Genomic DNA, 19,843 nt, shown 5'->3' on the forward strand with positions numbered 1-19,843 from the left:
AGGTGACCGCGCCACCACGAGCTCAGCAAGTGTACGCCGCAGCTACTGAGCTACCGCAGCGGGTGAGGCGCAGTAGGGTTTTGAAGCCTGTTACAATAAATATGTTAACACAACACACCTCATAGCACAACGCAACGGATAACACAAAACAGGTGATAACTCAGTAAAAGATTATTCCAGTTAGGCAGGATGTGAATCTGGGCGCAACAGAGTGCGCACGTTCTTGTACACCTCTTCTTTCTAGTACATCCCACCTACGTGGCTCACCATTCAGATTCCTGTCCCGTTTTACGGAGGAATTTCAAGAGGAGCAGGACATTCTCTCCCCTAAATGTACAGTGTACGCACGGTAGCAAAATGTTACTTGCGCTCGTGTGTCTAGCAAGGCCGCGAGTAATCATAACGGCGGTCCTTAGCGCATGCTTCAAAAGAAACGCAGAGGGTCGAAAGGTTGCGTGCAGAGCAGGCTTTACTCGTTCTTGCACTAGTGGTGCCCAGCTGCCTGCTCTAGTCAAACAATGCTAAAAAGCCTTGTTGGCCATTGGCAACACCAACCCTAGCAAATCAAACGAACAAGTGCGTTGCAGAAGCATATCGACCCAACGCCTTCTATATAGATGACAAGGCCCGCTGCCCCCCTTTGTGACGTCAGGCACATTGGGCTAGCCACACGGGTAACGTTTTCTGACATCGAGAGTTTTATGGCAGCAATGTACGCATCTCAGAAAGAGATGCAGAAAAAAAGCGATGCAAGAAAACGCAGGAAGCTTAACCAGATGCACGTCCGATTTACTACCCTGCGATAGGGGAAAGGGGATAACGCGGTGAAAAGGAATAAATAGTGAAGGAAAATGGCACTAGCTGCACGCACCTATAAAGGCGCGCACCTAGTATATAGACGGCCACAGAGACTTGTTAACTTGGGCGGTACCAATGTTTTCGTTGTTTTCTGCGAAAAGAGACACACAGCCATGGTCTCATTGTTCTCGCTTCAAGAAACAGTGTTCAATCTAGTAAAGGTGATGCTGTCCGGTGGCGCTCGGGGTCATAAGGGTAACAAAAGCACAACATGTGTTAAAAAGTCGTTTCAGCCTCACGAGAGACGCACGCAGGTGTGTTTGAATGCCGAAAGGGTGATATCAATGACACAGGTATTTGAACTAGGGCGACGAACGCCAGTAAGGCGTTCACGCAGCGTAATACACGACGAAGTAGTATCTCATTTTTTATGCGAAGCATATTACTAGAGCTCAACCCAGCTCCTCAGGCGCGGCGGTGTCGCCTTCAAGGCTGACCACGTGACACCGTGACGTCACGACAGAGGAGAAACGGGGCTCCAACTCGCGCCGTCGCTCGCGGCGTCGCGGCGGTGTATAATCAGCTGCGCTTGTTTCTAGGTGGCTTTGGCTCAACTCTTGAAAGATGGGCTGGATGGGAATCGAACCAGGGTCTCCGGAGTGTGAGACGGAGACGCTACCACTGAGCCACGAGTACGATGCTTCAAAGCGGTACAAAAGCGCCTCTAGTGAATGCGGTGTTGCCTTAGAAACTAACTGTTTCTAAGGCTCAGGCGTGCGTCGCTTGCTCAGGCGCACATTTCGTTGCCGCGCCGAACGCTGCGTTGCTCGACGCTCACCGCGTCCAATGCGGGGCGCGTAGTCGCTGCACCGTAGCCCATTGTCTTACACCCCTTGGCGGGTCGACGGGAACGCTGTCGCGTTCCTCTCTTGAAGGCGAAGCAGAGTAACGCATGAGTTGTTTCTTCATCTAGCCGAACCAAATATAGCCAAGCAACAGCAGTTCACCAGGCTAAACAGTGGTTCAACAACTAAAATAAAGGCTAGTATGCTTCGCATTCTGGGCTTAACCTTAGCTAAGCCACAGCCATTTTTGTTTAGGGTCCCTTGCGGAAAGGCAAATACCCAAACTCATTGGTGGACCTAAAGGGAATAACCTCCCGCGCCGCTCATCGACAACAACAAAACTTGAGAAAACACAATGGGGCCTAAATTCTGAAGTCTGAAGCCGTTGTAGCCATTGCCACAACGATAATCACCACCGTCGTGTCATGTTGGCCGTCGGCAGCGCTTCATCACTCTGTGGTTTCGTCCAGGTCCGGCTTACATACGGAGCAGCATGATTCGCATGGTTCCAGGTTTAACAGGGCTGGGAAGCGCCATGTGCCTCTCTAACTCGACATTTGCTTTTCGTTCATACCAGCGTACGTACTGACAACTTGCACACAGTCCCACAGTGAGAACACCAGTACGCGCTCACGCAGCGCTCATTCCACTACTGGACAAAATAATTAGCTGGGAAAAAGGCCGTCCTCGCCCCGCTTCCGAATCGATTGTGCTTTTGCAGCCAAGTTGGCTGCGCGCCGTTGGCCTACGACTGACACGCTGTCAAATATGGGGAAATTAACGGCAGCTCCGCAATGCCTGAACCCGTGAAAAGTTGAGCTGGGCGGACCATAAGTAAAGTTCACCCTAAATCTGCCTAATTCGGTGACGAGACTACAGTTAGGTCACAGCATCTTTTTTTTTATTTTCTTGAATACAACAATTTTAAACGTTACGCCAGTTTCTGTTTAAGGAAGCAACGTCATGTGTTTTTCTGCTTCTCCTCACTGAAAACCCGTGAAGGAGACCACACCTTACCATGTGTGAGGGGAGAAATTCCTGTTTTGTAAGAGGTCCTTTCGCGTTGCCGGAAGGGGTTTTCTTCAAAAAACTTTAGTTAGCCCGTGTAGGGCCAGACACGAATTGTAAATGTTAGCCCAGAGAGGAGAAAGCCAGACAGGAAAATGGAAATGTAGGGAGGTTAGCCAAAGGCGCACCCCGTTGACTACCCTGCACTTCGGGAGAGGAAAGGGTGCATAACAGATAGGGAAAAAAGGAAAGATAAGAAATATGATAAAGAGGCAGTAATTGTGAACGCACTCACAGAGGAATGTTCGCTAGCAGTCGCAAGTGCTCGTACAGTCCACTAGCCTTCAAGAAGTGCAATCGGTTGCGTGGGCGTGTGCATGCAAGAATGCTCACGCCAAGGTCCAAGCTAGAGGTGACCTAACGATGTCGCGTCTAGTTGCACCTGCAAAAAAAAAAAAAGAAGTATTCAGCAGACGGCATTTGGAGAAACCAGGATATAATCGAAAAGCACAGCAATGACTTGTATAATAATTCAAGCGATACATGTAAATCTTATGGCAAGCAGACTTATCAAAAGGTTTATTAAGCGCATCAAATTCACGTTAACATTTGCTTTTTCTCAGGGCTTCCGTACCTCAGCGCACAGATTACGAATGCAAGGGAGAATAAAAAGACAAGGCGCCGTTACGTCGTCGCTCGAAGCAACGCGTTGGAAGCGCTGGAAGCCTCGCATTCGACGCTCAACAGTAAAACAAGAGTTTCTTACGAAGTGTTAGGCCGGAGACTGATTCTATTTGAGAGAAACGGCGCGGCGGGCTAGATTCTACGAAGTTTCGCCAGATAAGCTTTCAGCTGTGCCCGTTCTTCTTTACTGGAAACATGGGGCAATGCACGTGATTTTGGATCGCTCGAGAGCACATGTATAAGACGCCTTTGCGCAGCGAGAAGACTTGCGCCACACCACCTCACTGAAAAAAAAAAAAACCTATCAATGCGCGGTGCCGTGACGCAAGAGGAGAAGTTTAGTGCACGTTTAACAGCCTCCCACGTGTCGGCAGTTAACAAACTGCACCAGTCCTCCAGCCGCACGCATTGAGAACTGCCTCCCTGAAAAGCGCGCGAAGAGCGTATCTCGGGGAGAAACGTGCTTTGTAATTCGTCGGAGGGCTAAAAGGGCGTCATGAAAGGCAGCATCCAGAGCCACGGGCGGATAGGGCTTCTTGTTGCAGCGCTCCTTGCGCCACTTGATGCGAGCGCATGACAGCAGGGGCCGAGTGGGATGAAGGTGGAAGGGGTATCGCCTCATGCGGCAGCGATGGAGCGAGGTTTGCAGACTCGTGGCATGCGCGCAAGGGGAGAAAGAGCAAAAGAACGCTAAGAAATCGAAAGTTAAAAGTGCTCAAAGGAGAGAGAGCTGGGGGAAATGTGAGTGAAAAATAGAAGAAGCGAACGTTTTTACTTGCAACGCTCCTCATTAAATCGCACTTTGCCATGAAAGAACTCGAGGAAGGACAATGGCGTTTGTAATCCTGCTTTTTATCACAATAACAGAGGCGTTATCAGTTACACGTTCAAAGCAAGGAACGTGACATATTCTCATTGTTACTTCGAATGAATTTAATTTTTCTTGTGAGTGAGTCATACGTTTGCTTATGTAGTTGATTTGCTTTCTGCATCTCTGCTAGGCGTATTCTCTGTTTTTCTCTCTCTCTCTCTCTCTCTCTCTCTGCGTGCGTGCGTGCGCGCGCAGGTGTGAATGTTATATAAGGCATATCTTTTGTTTCCGTGTTACTCTTGTAGTCTGCAAGTTTTTTATGTTCGACGTTGTTGAGGCAACGACTATGCAAGTTGACTATACAAACTATGCAAGTTCAAACTATGCAAGACTATGTTCAAACTAAGTTCAGACTAAGTTCAAACTATGCAAGACTATACAAACTATGCAAGTTCAAGCTCGGCAGGAGTTTTTCAGCAAGCACCAGCAGGCACCAGAAGACGCCATTTACAACCCGAAATGTGTCAGTATCAAGCTATCAAATATCAAAGTATCAAGCTCACAGGCAACTGACTCAATTATACTGCTCACTAAATGTGTGTCTCTATTTTATACGCAATAATGTGGCCACCACTGTGCATAAAATGTGTCATGCTATGTTTTCCACGCCGAGGTACTGTCTTCGAACGCTCCTTAATCAAACAGAATTTCAGCGTTTTCGCGGACCGATGACAAACATGAGACCACTACACGCTCCTAGCATCATAACCATCATCGACATATTTATGCCCACTGCAAGACGAAGGCCTGTCCCAGTGTTCTCCAATTACTTCTTTCTTGCGCCAGCTGACACTGCCCCATGCCTGCGAATTTCCTACTTTTATCACACCGCCCAGTTCTCTGCCAACCTAGAGTACTCTTCCTCATGGCAGCCATTCTGTAACTCCAATAGGCCGCCCGTTATCCGCCATACGCACAACATCGCCAGCGCAACTTCATTTCTTCAGCTATATAATATCGGCTACCCCCGTTTAGTCTAGAATCCGCACCGCCTTCTTCCCATTCCTCAACATTAGGCCTACCATTCTCTCGTTCTATCACTCATATTTATATACACGGCGGTGTATGGAAAGACAAATACTGTGCACTACAAGCACCAACGTATTTCAATTTACGCACCTGAGTATAACATGCCCAATGCGTTGGCGGGCTAGTTGCTGCGAATCCATGAATACTTTGTTTAGCGCAAAACGACAGGCGCAAGAAAGACGACCTGTCCGCCTTGTCCTGTCGTCTTTCTTGTGCCTGTCGTTTTGCGCTAAACAAAGTATTCATGTATAACATGCCGTTCGTTCAAAAAAAGAAACTGCAGATAACTGCAGATAAAGCGACGCTTGTCGTGCACATTGTTTATGTCTCGGTGCACTCGTCTATTTCTGGCTATTGTATCCATTATATGTCTTAGTAATTGAAAGCAAACACATGGCCCATTCAAGAAGTTCCAGTACAGAATCTGAAACAAGCTTGAAAACGAAAGCTGTCACCACTTCTGCGTAGTACAACTTCTTGCCGGAGTAAACAAACTAACAATAAATGCTAGTCATTGCCCACTCCCGACAGATAACCCACTCCTGACTAAGCTCCCGGTTTTAAATAATTGCAAATTGACCACCTGAAAGTTACCCACCACACCAAAAGTTAGTCCGCCTCATATTTTGACTCTATTGTCTCTCGAATTTAGGTGGACTATCTCTCGGAATTTTAAGGAATACATTTACAGCAGACAGTATTGCTGAAATAATGCCAAGAGCAGAAAGCATGTGAGTGTTGGAATATTGATTATTTCTTTAGGATATAGACAGATTTTTTTTTTTTCAATTTGCTGGGCATGCGATACGAGCTGCTATATAAAACCGTTTACGAGTTACCAGATCTCTTCGGTCATCAAAGCCAGCTTATATATACCTTTCATCGAAAAGTCGACTTAATCTAACCGCTGGCGATAAAAGTGGCATAGTGAAACACTTTTATTCTTCTTTTTAACCTCGCCAACAATAGACACCGTTAGGAACTTTAGGGCTTATGCTAGTGGTGTGTGAAAATTACTTTCAGCGATTGGCATGAAAATTACCTTCGTTTTCTTTTTGCTTGGTATCCCTTCAAGTGCATGGACATAGTTTCAAAGACTGTACGGGCAAAAAGCGAGAGACTCTAAAGAAATTTGGAAACTTTGCCAAATTTGCCGCCAAGCACTGGATGCAAATGAATCATTAAAGTCATAAATAAAAGACTACCTCACGGATCTTCAAACGTACTAAATATAAAGAGACAGAAGAACAAATGTACTATACCAATAGAAGTACACCATACGAAAAGTTTTTTTTCCCTCCAGTTTGTGTGATATTTATTACTGCTAAATGTGAATGCAAAAAAGCCTATAACCACACTTATTCTTTCATTTAGTCATTATCTTCGATTAATCTCTTTAAGGGATTTGACGTATAACGGAGACGCCTGCTACAGCAGCTGGCGCAAGGCTTTCAGTACGGTGGACCACTGAAGTCTGCCGCACCGCAATATGATTGTTCTGCAACAGCGCATAGCATAAATGGCCGTCATTTAATTAACTCAACAGTAAGCCGGTTTGCTGCATACGCCAGCAGGCCTGCCTCCAATTCTTGCCAACTCAGCACGTGCTTCTGTTTCAAGGCTTATTAAAAACCTTCAGAAGCATAAAAACATGCGGCAGCGCAATTCACTTAGAGGCCCCGGTGTCCGTACAAGAAAAACGTGCCTCAAAATTCAATTCGTTTTGTTTTGTTTTGAAAAGTGCTGCTGTTGAAGTGTTACATTCAAAAGGAAATTAAATATTTCAAGGACGGGTTCTTGGAGCTATAGCGTTGAATGAAACTTAGCTCATTGAAAGCAAATGCGCTTGCAAATCATGTTATTGTTCCTAATATAGATCGCTTTGTGGCCTATGAAGCAAACGTGACCCACGCAAGGAGAGCCGGGCATTAATAATAGCTTTTACTTAACAGCTCATCTCGCATGCCCAGCGAAACGAAAGATTGCCGTCTTTGTCTTTTTTTTTTTTATCTTTCTTCAGTCACATAATTTCTGCTTTCTACATGCAATAGGTGGTGTACAGGTCCATTCCCCAGTGACGGTCATCTCTGTGGATACTATTAACAGGTTCCGAAGGCTACGCTGTTGCTGGCTGCATGCACCAAAAGCAATTCAGGTGCCGTAAACTCGCCATAACGCCATGTTGTGGACAACATTTATAAGCGACAAGAATAAAGAAAACGGAAAGGCTCAATTTTTGTTACAACTGTAGAAGCAAACCGACAAGGAATGCGGAGGAAGTGGAGGTAAAGCTTACCGATATTTCAACAGTTAATTTACATGTAATAGGGAAAGCGGAAACAAAAGTTGACGATAATTTGCTGCAGGTGGGAGTCGAACCCACACCTTCCCCAGTTACGCATGCAGTGCAGTACCATTGAGCTATATGTATACCGTGGCGCCATTCTCCCATTGACTTCCGTGGGTTTCGGCGGTACTCAAGTCGAACTCTTTGGTGCCGCTTTTTCAGAGTAAGAAAAACAGATCTCGAAGGCTATGCTTTTGCAGGCTCCATACGCCTCAAGCAATTGCAGAGCCGGAAATAATGCCATAGCCGTTATATTTTGGACATCACCTATTTCTGCATGTGTACTGCATGTTATTCCGTGCCCCCTCACGACCATGGTTGCGGATACGGAACACGTAATGACGGCGGTGGATATGCGATAACAGTACGTAAAATCACCGACTTAACAACAGCTGGGCAAGTGAAAAAAAAGTGCAGGAAACTTCTGCGCCCAGATTAAAAAGCCTGTCAATATTGTTACGCGAACAAAGGATTAAGACTGGATAGTATTTACAAAATATATTTAGAAAAGCTAACTGCAGCGCTGGCCAGTTCAGCCGACAGCTCGAGAGCCAGAGAGCCTTCGTTGCCTTCGTCGGGGCGCCCACGTTCATCGGCCACAAGAAACACGCAATATGCATGTATCAATATATTGTTACGGGGCCACTGTGTACAGAGTGCTTAGTAAGAATATCTCAGAATGAAATAACAGTCGTCAATAGCATTCATAGATATATGGAATGTTTAAGCCAAGACATTTCACTGAAGACTCAATAAAGCGCGTCAATAAAAACATGAATTTATTTTTTCTCAACTACATTATTCGCACCACTGAACAACAAATATTTCAATAAATTTGTAATTAACTCTGATTAGCTTGAATATCTTTAATTTATACATTAGGACATGTACTATTATTGCGGTAATTGAAAGGAGTAAGCTAATGCTGAAGTTGAGTTCAGGCTAGCAAAGATTTACAATGCTTAACTTGGCTTGCTAAAGCAACCACGAGTTTTCACGCTATTGACCGCAAATTTTCAGTGAGAGCCGCTTCATGGGGAATCAAGCGTCTTCACAGCAGGTCTTTGCGCAATACGGGGCAAGAGCACGTACAACACCTATGTACAGTCGCGAGCAAACATCTACAGAGCAGAGCCGATGCCGAAAAAAACTTCACTGCCCAGGCATGCACGTTGAAAGCAACTGGTGCAGCCTGAGTGTGATGGTTCGACAAATGCAATGCAATAGGAAAATTCCAGGTTGTACCGCTGTGCTTTAGAAGAAATTTTCATTTTTTCCGATGATGCCATGGCTCCTAAGTTTTGCCCGCGACCGCCCATCAAGAAAATATCGGAGTCGCATATGTTGTGACTGCTGGCATTCTCAAGATGTCAATTAAATGGACATGTCTTTACACATTCACCTTGAATTGAGCAGTTCACTATATTTAACTATAAATTATTGAGTTAGATAAATGAATAGACAAAACAATACTTCGTCGCCGATTATTGCACTATTTTTACGCGTTCTGAGATGACTAACGTGCAACCAAATACAATACCCTCCTAAGGTATACCACAGTTTACAGTATTTACCTTACTTCTTCGATCATCCTCATTACCGACGCCACCACCCCCATCACCATCATCATCGGCCTGTTTGTATCCACTGTAGGTGGAAAGTCTCTCCCAGTAATTTCCAAGCACCCCTGTCAGAAAAAGAAATGGGCACGGGAAGGGCATGTAATGAGGAGGGAAGATAACCGATGGTCATTGAGGGTTACGGACTGGATTCCAAGAGAAGGGACGCGTAGAAGAGGGCGGCAGAAAGCTAGGTAGGCGGATAAGATTAAGGAGTTTGCAGGGACAACATGGCCACGATTAGCACATGACCAGGGTAGTTGGAGAATTATGGGAGAGGACTTTGCCCTGCAGTGGGGGTAGCCAGGCTGATGATGATGATGATGATGATGATGATGATGATGATGATGATGATGATGATCTCTGTCAGAGACCACCTAACACCCCTTTTATGCGCGCGAATTTCCAAATATCATCACACTCCCTCATTCCGTCCTTGACTCCGCTACCCTTCTCCCTTAGCACAGCAAGTAGTGTTCAACAGGAAAATTTGAAGTTTCATTCACGAGGATGCGTTGGCGAATACCAATGCTTAATTTTTGTTGCCACAAGTCTGGTCTGGCACCTCCCTTTCATTGTTTGTATTGCAACGAACCTGAAGCTATGGGACATTTCTTTATAAAGTGTCGTAGGTTCGATGTGCACAGAAAACGAGTTCTGGAAGGTCCCCTTCACGAACTTGGATTGGCCATTACGCTCCCTGTCATACTGTCTCTTGGGGCGTCAGCACTAGGACACTGCAATAGGAATGTATTTCATTCCATATTTAATTTTGTAAGTGAAACAAAGAGACTGCCATGTTGATTTCATTGCTTTAATTTCCTAGACATGTACACAAAAATATTAACTTCAAATTTTACAATAATGCAGCCTGCAAATTGATTACGATTATTGTTCATTTATCATCATATCTAAATGATAAAACTACATTCAATTATTCGTCCCATCTTACCTGCTGCCGCCCGATTCATGGCCGATGCCACCGTAAAGGGTTGAGCCATATCCGTAGGCACCAAAGCAAACCAAACCTAATCCCTTGGTTCCAAAATCCCAAAACCCATTCTATAACGCTGCTCTAACTACTTTGGTACATTACTGCGGACAGCCTTTCAGCAGAAACAAAAGACGCGTTGCTCCATCGTCACACTGCATGAAATAGGCTAGTATCAGCGGTTTTTCATGCCACTGTATTTTCTTGCAACTCGCGCCGGGGACTTGTAAAGTTACCGCGCCTGAACTTGCCGTGATAAATGGAACTTCCTTGAGCGAAATCAGAGACACAATGAAGTGAAGCAGAACCTCCTTTATGGGAAAGCTAGGTTCGCAGAGTCATCGGTTCCGCAGCCTTATTCTACTGCACCTCTTCTGAATTCCTCTCCTATGGCTTGCCAACAAGGTCTCCACTTTCGAGCCCGAGATTTGATGCCCACGAAGCATGTAGGCCGATGAGGAAATAGGCGATTCAAAAACTTTTCGCCGAGAACAGAGCAAAACAAACCGACAGACGTTGGAATAACTAAGTGCGTGGCAACGCCCGAGAGGGCGCTCTAGCTTCAATAATCGGAGAATCTCGAGCTTTGAGGGTTCATTTAATGCAGCGTGCCGTTGCCTAGGCTTTTCGACAAAAAGCAAAAAAAAAAATTGCTTCAGTAAATTCGAGTAGTTATGCGTTCAACTTATTACGTATTCCTTATTTGCCTTTTTTATTCAACGTTTCCTTTCTCGGTGTATGAGGTTATCTCTGGTGAAGCCGTAAGAGGAATCGGTGAAGTTCGGCATCGCTTCCTGCAGCGTGTTTCCGAAAATAGTTCCTGGTTGTTTTCTCTCCGCTTCTGCGAGAAAGTTCAACCAAGCACTTTCTTTATTTTTCAACATCCTTCGCTTCCTATTACTGTTTGGGCACTTTGTTTTTTTTTACTGTTGCTTTTGGGAAGTTACGCTTAGAACAGAGCTACCAGACCTTGACCGCGAAGCTATTTGCATAATGAAACGTGTCTGTGGGTGCAGAGTTTTACTAGAGGAACTGCTATGAAGGCTTGGGGGTCTGCAGACGGGGAAATTGTGGTTACCGCCGTTACACGGCCGCTTGTGCTTCGTTACAGGTTACAAGACACGCGCGTATTAACATGCGAGGACCTTGCCATATAAGCGCTAATTTAATGCGCAGATGGAGACATTGAACTGGCGTTGATCAATCGCCCACCGTAAGGCCGAAGTCATCAGTGGCTATAACTCCTGAGCACAAAGTCGAGGGTTCAATGAACGGCCGCGGACGGCCACATTGTAGTGGGGGTACAATGCAAAAGCACTTGTCTCTATATGCACCTTAAGAAAACCCCGGGTGTAAAATTTCATCATTGACATTAAACTGTGCCATCCGCAGTAGCACAAGCGTATACAGCTATTGCTTTGAGACGTAAAACGTCCGCTAATATCAAAACCTGAACTATAAGGTGGAAACCACTTGGAAATGCACAGATTTCACAGCTGCTACAAACAAGCGAGGCTCGCCGTTTTGGCATAGCGTTTTGGTGCATAGTGCAAACAAGCATGCAAACCGACTGTGACCACGCTATACGCATAGGCCTGCGCATTTTAGATAGTTTGTTCATGATTTGGGCAGAAACAGCGCTCAGCAACAGCAAGTGAGAAAGAGAGAGAAAATGGCGCTGGCTTACAACCAAATATTTATGCTTTCAAGCAGCATATATGAAGGGTCGTCTTTTTTTGTGGCAGCTTCACCAAATTATTAAAAATAGCCGGTGGCAGTTAGCGCAATTCTAATCCTTCATATAAATTACTCAGTGGGACGGCCATTAGTTCTACGAGAATTCAATACGTCTAACTGGATGTTCCACACAATTACGCTAATCAACTTTTACAAAAATTATTTTACTGCACGTATCTTGAACTACGAATATGAGGCAGTGAATTCGCAAGGCAAATGCACTTGGAACTAATTCTCACGACTCCAAGAATTTAAATCTAGTAATAATTTTCAGTGTACGACAAGATGCATTGGTGTTCCAGTTATTTTTGTTCTGCAATGCATAAGACGGCGTTTTCTTGAAAAAAAAAAACGGTAGTGGAACAACATTACATTTTTACCGCAAATTTGATGGCGAGTATAACGAAATCAATGTCGTCCTCAGAATTCCTTTCAAGTCGACATGCCCTGCAAACTCATTAGCTATAATTCGTAGAATGAAATACGTTCCGTAAAATAATTAATTAAAAATTAATTCTTGATGAGATAAGCAGAGCGCTTGCGTGGAAAACCTGCGACCAACGCCAAATGACTTGGCGTCATCTGGTGTTTACTGAACGTCTCACGTAATTTAATCTGTGCCAAATATATTTTAAGTATGCCGTGCCATGTAGTGTGGACAGAATCGAGGTAATATTGTTTGTCGTTGCTTGGAGTAACTCACATTATTTTCGTATTTGCCCAGTTACATATGTAGTTATTAATTTCTGAAAAACTACACCCAGAGCAATCGTGCGAATCGGAAGACTGTCGACCATCCTGAAAATATTCCCAACCTAGCTTTCTGTTGTTCAATACGTTTTACACAAAAGCTTTTTCCAAGTTTGAAGAACCCCGTGAAAGTCCTCAAGACATGTAAGTGCCACATTACTAGTCGCGTGGGACTTTTCCCTATTTCTGGGCCTTTCTCAACAGAGCTCTTGAGCATTTTGCATGGTACCAGAAAGTGACTAGGCGTCCTAAAATCTGCTGCGCTCACACACACTGTCGCTTTGCTTCTTTTACCAAATGCTGCACGTATGCTGCGCATACACCTCAGCAAAATTTGAGAAAGAATACACGTGTAGCCTGAACCTCAATATCTGCTGTCGATATCTGCTCAATATCCGCTGTCGCAAACAGAACGCCAGTGCCATTCATTGAAGGTGGAAGAGAAACAGCCCCATTGCCAGGCTGTCCTGCAGAAACATTGGTTTGGTAAGGAAAATAGACAGCGCAAAATGATATCTTCTGCAACGAAATGTTTTCCTGAACAATGAAAGAGTGCTGTAATTACTTAGAACTTGGGGTCAGGAGTTCCACTTGGTTGTCTACAACGTTATTCTCTTTGTGTGTCTTTCAATAGGCCTGTTTTCTTATTTGGATTGATTGATTCATGGGTTTTAACGTCGCAGAGCAACAATGGGTCTACAAGGAGCGCCAAAGTCCTCTGGGGAACGAGGAAACAGGACTGAAAGATCAGAAGTATAGAATTTCACAGTTTTGATATGGGACCGCCGCAGATAAATTCCGCCTCAGCGTGGCCGCAGTAACGACGCCGAAAACGAAGTGGTACTTGCACTAACACAGTAAACGTCTCGTAAATAGCTGTTTGATTGTGCCTAATGCAACACCATTAGCGGACACCCAAACAAGAAAGTTGCCTCGTGGGTGCACGCTGTTGCAAGCCACAGAAGCGCTCCATCGTTTATTTAGATGCACCAGCCTGTAAGAGCGCTTGCGACGGACAAAACGACGAATGAGCAACACGGGTGTCACTGCATAGCGGAATGCCTGCTTTGTAGTTGTGACATACACCCGACGTCGCCGAAAGAGGAAACACACACACGAACGAATCTACAACTCGCCCAGCTCACCATTTCGGAGGAAAATGTTTCTCCAAGTTTTCGCCATGTTACTTTCTTGCGAGAATTGACTGCCGTGTTCGCCTTCAGCGTCTTAGAATGTTAAGTAAACGGAAGCACAATGGTCTTAGCTCGACCTGATGTTCATTTGTTTGCTGCCCTGGCATCGAACTAGCGAGCGCGAACGGACAACATAACCGTACTGGCGTGCCGGGATGCGCTAAGACGCACAAGGAGGTACAAATGAGGTCATTGTGACCTAAATGACACCTCTGCGTCGTCTGGCGTCTGGGCCAGAGCAGTGCTCGGCTCACTGCTATGTCGGCCCAGTTGTCCGAAGAATGTCGAAGATGAAAGTGCAGACCGTTGTTATCTCGCACTGCCAAATGGTCTGCCAGGACGGACAGTGACCTATATTTCGCCGCCCTATACGAGCGGCAGCCTGTCTCTTCCGTGAAGTAATCATTGCCGGGGCGAACAAATAAACGAAATGAGGCACGTTGGCTAAGTCACGTCGAACAAATTACACTTGAGATACCGGTATTTACTTATTCACTTACTTATCCATTTATTTATTGACCTTTACTTACTTCTCCATTTATTTAATGACTTTTACTTACTTATCCATTTATTTATTGACCTTTACTTACTTCTCCATTTATTTAATGACTTTTACTTACTTATCCATTTATTTATTGACTTTTACTTTACTTACTTACTTACCTTTTACTTACTTACTTTACTTACCTTACTCACTCACTCACTCGCTTGCTCACTCACTCACTCACTCACTCACTCACTCACTCACTCACTCACTCACTCACTCACTCACTCGCTCGCTCACTCACTCACTCACTCACTCACTCACTCACTCACTCACTCACTCACTCACTCACTCACTCACTTGTAGGTCAGTATTGTCGGTTTCAAGTACAGATTGTCGCCAGCTTCTGCACAAAGCTATCAAATGTATTGAGGACGATAATTGGTTATGAGAGATACCGTATTGGAGGGCTCGGCGTGAATTTTCAGCCACTAACTTACTTTAACACGCATCTACATCACAGAACACGACCATTTCTTGCATTTCTTCGCCATCTAAATGAGATCCCCGCTGTCGGGAATCGAGCTGGGGACCACGTGTTCATCTGTGGAACACGGTAGCGTGTGGCGTTCTTGATGAATTTCCCACGTCCGTGCGACTACATCGAAGCCTTGACAGGCGTCGAGTACTTATGCAAACTGCCACCCTCTTATGTAAGCTTCCCGCACACCCAAAGCAGCCCTACAATAGCCGGAAACAGTATTGCCTCGTCCGTGATATGCAAATGAGCTCCGGAGTACAAGACTCCATCTTTTTTTCTCGAGTTCAAACACGAAATTTGTAAAGCCGGAAAAATGTTTGTTGTGTGTGGTATGCCATGCTGCCTTTGTAATAGGCGGGCAGGGATCATCAAGGGACTCTTCAAGATGCGTCACAGGAGCTTTTACCTCGGCCTACTGAATTTGTTTTAAATGGTCTGGAAAGAAAGAAACAAACAAAGAAAGCAAGAAAGAGAATGAATGAATGAATGAATGAATGAATGAATGAATGAATGAATGAATGAATTAATGAATGAATGAATGAATGAATGAATGAATGACAGACAGACAGACAGGCAGACAGACAGACAGACAGACAGACAGACAGACAGACAGACACAGATGACAGGCTACATCTTTGTATACAAGCATTATTATTCACTGCACCTTTTTGTCCTGTCGTCATGGCTCGTCGCTGTCATTTATAGGCTTTGGCGTCTCACTCATAAGCACTAAGTTACGTGTTCAATATGGGAACACATTCTCTTCATAGCGACAGATGTGGTACGGTAGATATAGGTACATTTTAAAGAAGTGCTGGTGTTCAAAATTTATCTGTTGTGCTCCATTAGGCGTCACTGATAGCCATAGTATTGCTTAAGGAAGCTAAACCCAATCAATTAGTCAAAAAGTCAAACTCCTTTGACATCACGCTGTAAATTTATAGTTCTCTGGTTATTTATTTAAGACTAGCGTAAGTATATATAAACAAAGTAACCAGAACTTGTGTCACATGATTTCTAAGACAATACCGCAGTGGAAAACCGTCCGCGTTTGTTACAAGCATTGTTTTAAGCTGAATGCGCGTGCACACAAGCTGTTACCTAGGTTGTCTTACCATTTCGTTCAGGGAGCAAGCAGGCAATGAAGAAAACGGTAGCGGTTGAAACGCTCTTCGAAAAGATAACACGCCCATAAGATGCTTATAAATCCACTATAGTTAGGTAGAATGTGGTGTCATTGCCAAACAAAAGGGTGTTTTTAAGGCTTAATAAACTGTGGTCAGTTTAATTGGTAGCCTTTTCTAGTTTTACTTGATAATAAATACGAAGAACGTTGATTCTTGTTTCCTGCAACTGTGGAGTAGGCAGGTGCTGTGCGCCTTGCAGTGGCCAGTTGCCATCCTGCTCCTCTCTTTCCTTTACAGCGCAGCTGTTAGGAGCCCATTTCTGCGTTGACCTTCGGTGTGCCTCGGCGTCCCTCGGCGTCGTCCTTCGGCGTAACCGAGCCAACGAGCACAGTGAAGGACGAAAGAGCGAACGCGGAGCACAGCGGCGGATGAAAGACGGCGAGAGCGAAGAGAGCACGAGGAGGAAAGCGGAGGAGGATGGTGCAGCGGAAATACGAGGAGGAAAGCGGAGGAAGCCACCTCGAAGCACCACCAGATAGTGCTCACGCCACGCATCCGCGGCAGCGGCGGCAGCCGTCGTGCGAGGGAAAGAAAAAAGGAAGCAGAAAGCTCGCCTTCGCACATAGCGTTCACCGCATGCGTTTCCTGGTAAAGATTACTGTTGCATAAGCTGCAGTTGCTGGGAAACGGCAACTGTGGGGCCGGTCTATATATAGCACCGCGCGTCGCGGTTCTGCTGGTCGGTGCGGGGATCGGCGCGATGCCTCAATATATCGCGAAATGAAAACACGTATAGAGGTGCGCTCAAATTTAGCATTAGGGAATATCGTAATGGTCGGCGACTTGTTTTGTCTTACAAGTATATGGATGTGTTGAAACCGAATACTAATATTATTGTGGGGATTTCCATTTAGGTGGTATAGTTTTAAAATCAAAGTCACTCCAACGCGACTGCAGCAATAAATGCTTAAAGACAACACTATGAGTCCGTTGAACAAAGGTAGTGGAAATAACCAACAGACAATCGCCCATCCACATGTTTATTGTACGGAATTCTTCGCGACGTATTCGGGAGATTGGCCTCAGCGTGCTGTCCATATAACCATTTCCGCGGAGTCTCCGATAACTTCCAGATGCATGTATTCCAGCTCAGTAGCATGTTAATAATAAAAATGCATCACGGGGTGCTCTTCAAGTGTTTCTGCCCTTAACTAACAACTAAGGGAAGTCTAAATCTTCCAGTGACTGCTAGCAAAGATATAAACTTCACGTGCTCATGTTTGCGAGTACTTGTAGATCAGAGTGTTTATACAGTCTAACCACCATGAGGAGTACTTCTGGTCACCCAGATCTTAGCAGTAAAACATTTTATCGGTTTAATGATGTTTTTCTACAGCTTCATCCATGTAAGGAAAAGATTGTTTAGAGGTGCTTGTTACTTAAACAACAGAGCTGCCCTTTCTTCGCAAGCCCTCGCTTTACTAGTCGAAGGCTATATAGATATCATAACTGTTGAACACTTTGCTTCGGTATTGTGTTACTGGCCCCGTAGTCTTGGAATATAAATGTGGAATGGCTTGGTAATCATAGTTGCATTTGAATCATGACTTGTTCAAGCGTAGAGCGGGAGCGCTGGACACTCTCAATCGAAATTTCACATATCTATGCGGAAGCCATGAAAGCCGAGTGCACATGTCGCCTCTGCCATTTACAAACCGCAGATTTACATCGACAAAGAAACGACGACACAAAAGAAGGCAGCGAAAATAAAATAAACCTACTGCCACAGCTGTCCCTGTACGTAGACACTTTCATGTAGATGACTTATTCTACGGCAAAAAAGTGTGCACCGTTCCTTTACTAAAGTTGGAGGGCAATGTCTTAAAATATTTACGTTCCAGTGGTCTGCGTGGGATGGCAGCGCTCAAAAACTGCAGCGTCTGCATTAACGCCTCCACAATACCAGTTTTCTCTTTCGTCATATTTTTATTGAAGGAAAGTGCGTGGGATGGAGGAATTGCGTGGGAACTTGAAGCGGCCTGTTCCAGCGTTTTGTTTCGCTGCAGAGCCAGTGTGTTTATGGAGAATAAAGTTGGCAGCGGCAACCATAAATATCAGAGAAGGACAGGTAAAAAATAAATACAATGAAACGTTTCAGTATCAAAGTGTGTGCCTGATGATAGTTTAGGTCATTCGCTTTCCACGACTTGTGCGGCCTCGAAGCGGCGACCCTCTCCACAACACTCAACCGTGCCCTATATTAGCCCTGCCAGCGGTCATATTTTAATCATCTCCTATCAAAGTCATGCAGCTGCTTAAGAGCAAAAGTTGGTCAGAGCAAACGTAGAATGTTTGTCCTCCGCCGCACAACTTCAATGGAGACAAGCAAAAGAAACCTGGTTGTGTGCTGGATATTTAAGGATCCAGAGCAGAAAGCTTCTTCTCCTCTACTGATTGCCTTCTTCAATATATGGTTATGGGGATGACTGATATCACTAAAGTTTATTAGCACTGGAGAACAGGTGAGCTATAAGCCGTTGCTGCGTACCAGCACTCATGAAACCTAAACCATCATTACGACACTTTTAATGGCATAAAACATTGCTACAGAGCAGTAGGAGTTGCCCCACAGGAAGCTTACAAAATCCTTGCTGCGAAGCAGTGTTGTGCTTATTGGCGTTCTTTATGAAGAACAACAAAAGCAGATTCTTTTTAAAACACTGTCACACCAAAATTGGTTGTTTTCTCGCCACTGCGTTTAGACACTACCGTTTGTGAATTTATACTTCAAAAAATATTTCACCGAGAACGATTATATCCGGACAAAGTGAGAAGTCTTGTTGCAATACTGGTGCGATAGGTTCTCTAAATTTTATGGCATAACGACTTCTACTACTGCATGGCTCACTCTTAAAGGCCACAGCTAGTCAGTAATGCGGCCTCAATTTCGCTACATCTATAGCACTGGTGCCAACGAAATGTTTTCTATACATGTCGATGCGTTTGTTTCGGGAACCTATATGCAAACGCTGTGCTTAGATGAAAGTTCCTTAACGTTTGTCATCGTACAAACCACTTCTAATGACCGGGGCCATCCCAGCCGGATTAATCACGGGTGCTCGGGGCTCAACATTTGCGACCTATATGCCTATATGAAAGCACTCTTCATATTGGTTCTCAGTAAAATACTGCTCACTACAGTGGAGGGTAACTAACCGGACGCTAGTCTCATTGTCTCTATGCTCCTCTCCTTGCTTTCTTTCTGTCTCTTTATCTTTTACTTCTTGTCCCCACCGCTACTGCGAACTTGATTTATGCGTATACTTGGGAGATGGACATGGACGACCGCGGAATGTCGAGAAGTGAGAGGGTGCGAAAATTGTTTCTTTTTCAACCGGATTGAATACCAATAGAACAGCGCCCAAAAACAAGAGAATATCAAACAAAGTTCATATATTAGTGTTCGAAATAACACTGCACGCTATGAAGCGTTGTTCATTGAAAGCCCCCAGTGGAGCATTCGGAGCTAATAGGCAGGGTGTTCAAATACCCGAAATTCTTCGGAATGCGAATGATCACGTTTTAGAAGGAAAATCGTGGCTTCCTAAGCAACGTGTAGCGAGCCCCACCACATGACCTCTCGCGTTTTATGTGCACTATGACCACCATGAATGAATTTTATTTCACATATTCTGCAATGTTATGTTTGATTGCAGATCGCAGAAGATTTAACCCATTAAAAGAATATCCTAAAAAAGGGCTATTATTACCTAAAATGTGTTGAATCTTCCATTTGGAAACCGAATCGAATAGGGGATT

The 19,843-nt window shown here is 44.7% G+C and overlaps 1 long non-coding RNA gene across 1 annotated transcript in view; it reads right to left on the reverse strand.

Annotated features, from left to right (window-relative positions):
- Positions 1-19,843, reverse strand: part of LOC142560024 (uncharacterized) — a 294,973-nt gene that overhangs the window by 160,273 nt on the left and 114,857 nt on the right. Inside the window, exon 2 of the long non-coding RNA XR_012823299.1 lies at positions 2,947-3,093. This is a non-coding gene — a long non-coding RNA (uncharacterized LOC142560024). The remainder of the gene's footprint in view (positions 1-2,946; positions 3,094-19,843) is intronic.

The sequence above is a fragment of the Dermacentor variabilis genome, chromosome 10 (assembly GCF_050947875.1).
Source record: "Dermacentor variabilis isolate Ectoservices chromosome 10, ASM5094787v1, whole genome shotgun sequence".
In the NCBI taxonomy this organism is placed as follows: Eukaryota; Metazoa; Arthropoda; class Arachnida; order Ixodida; family Ixodidae; genus Dermacentor; species Dermacentor variabilis.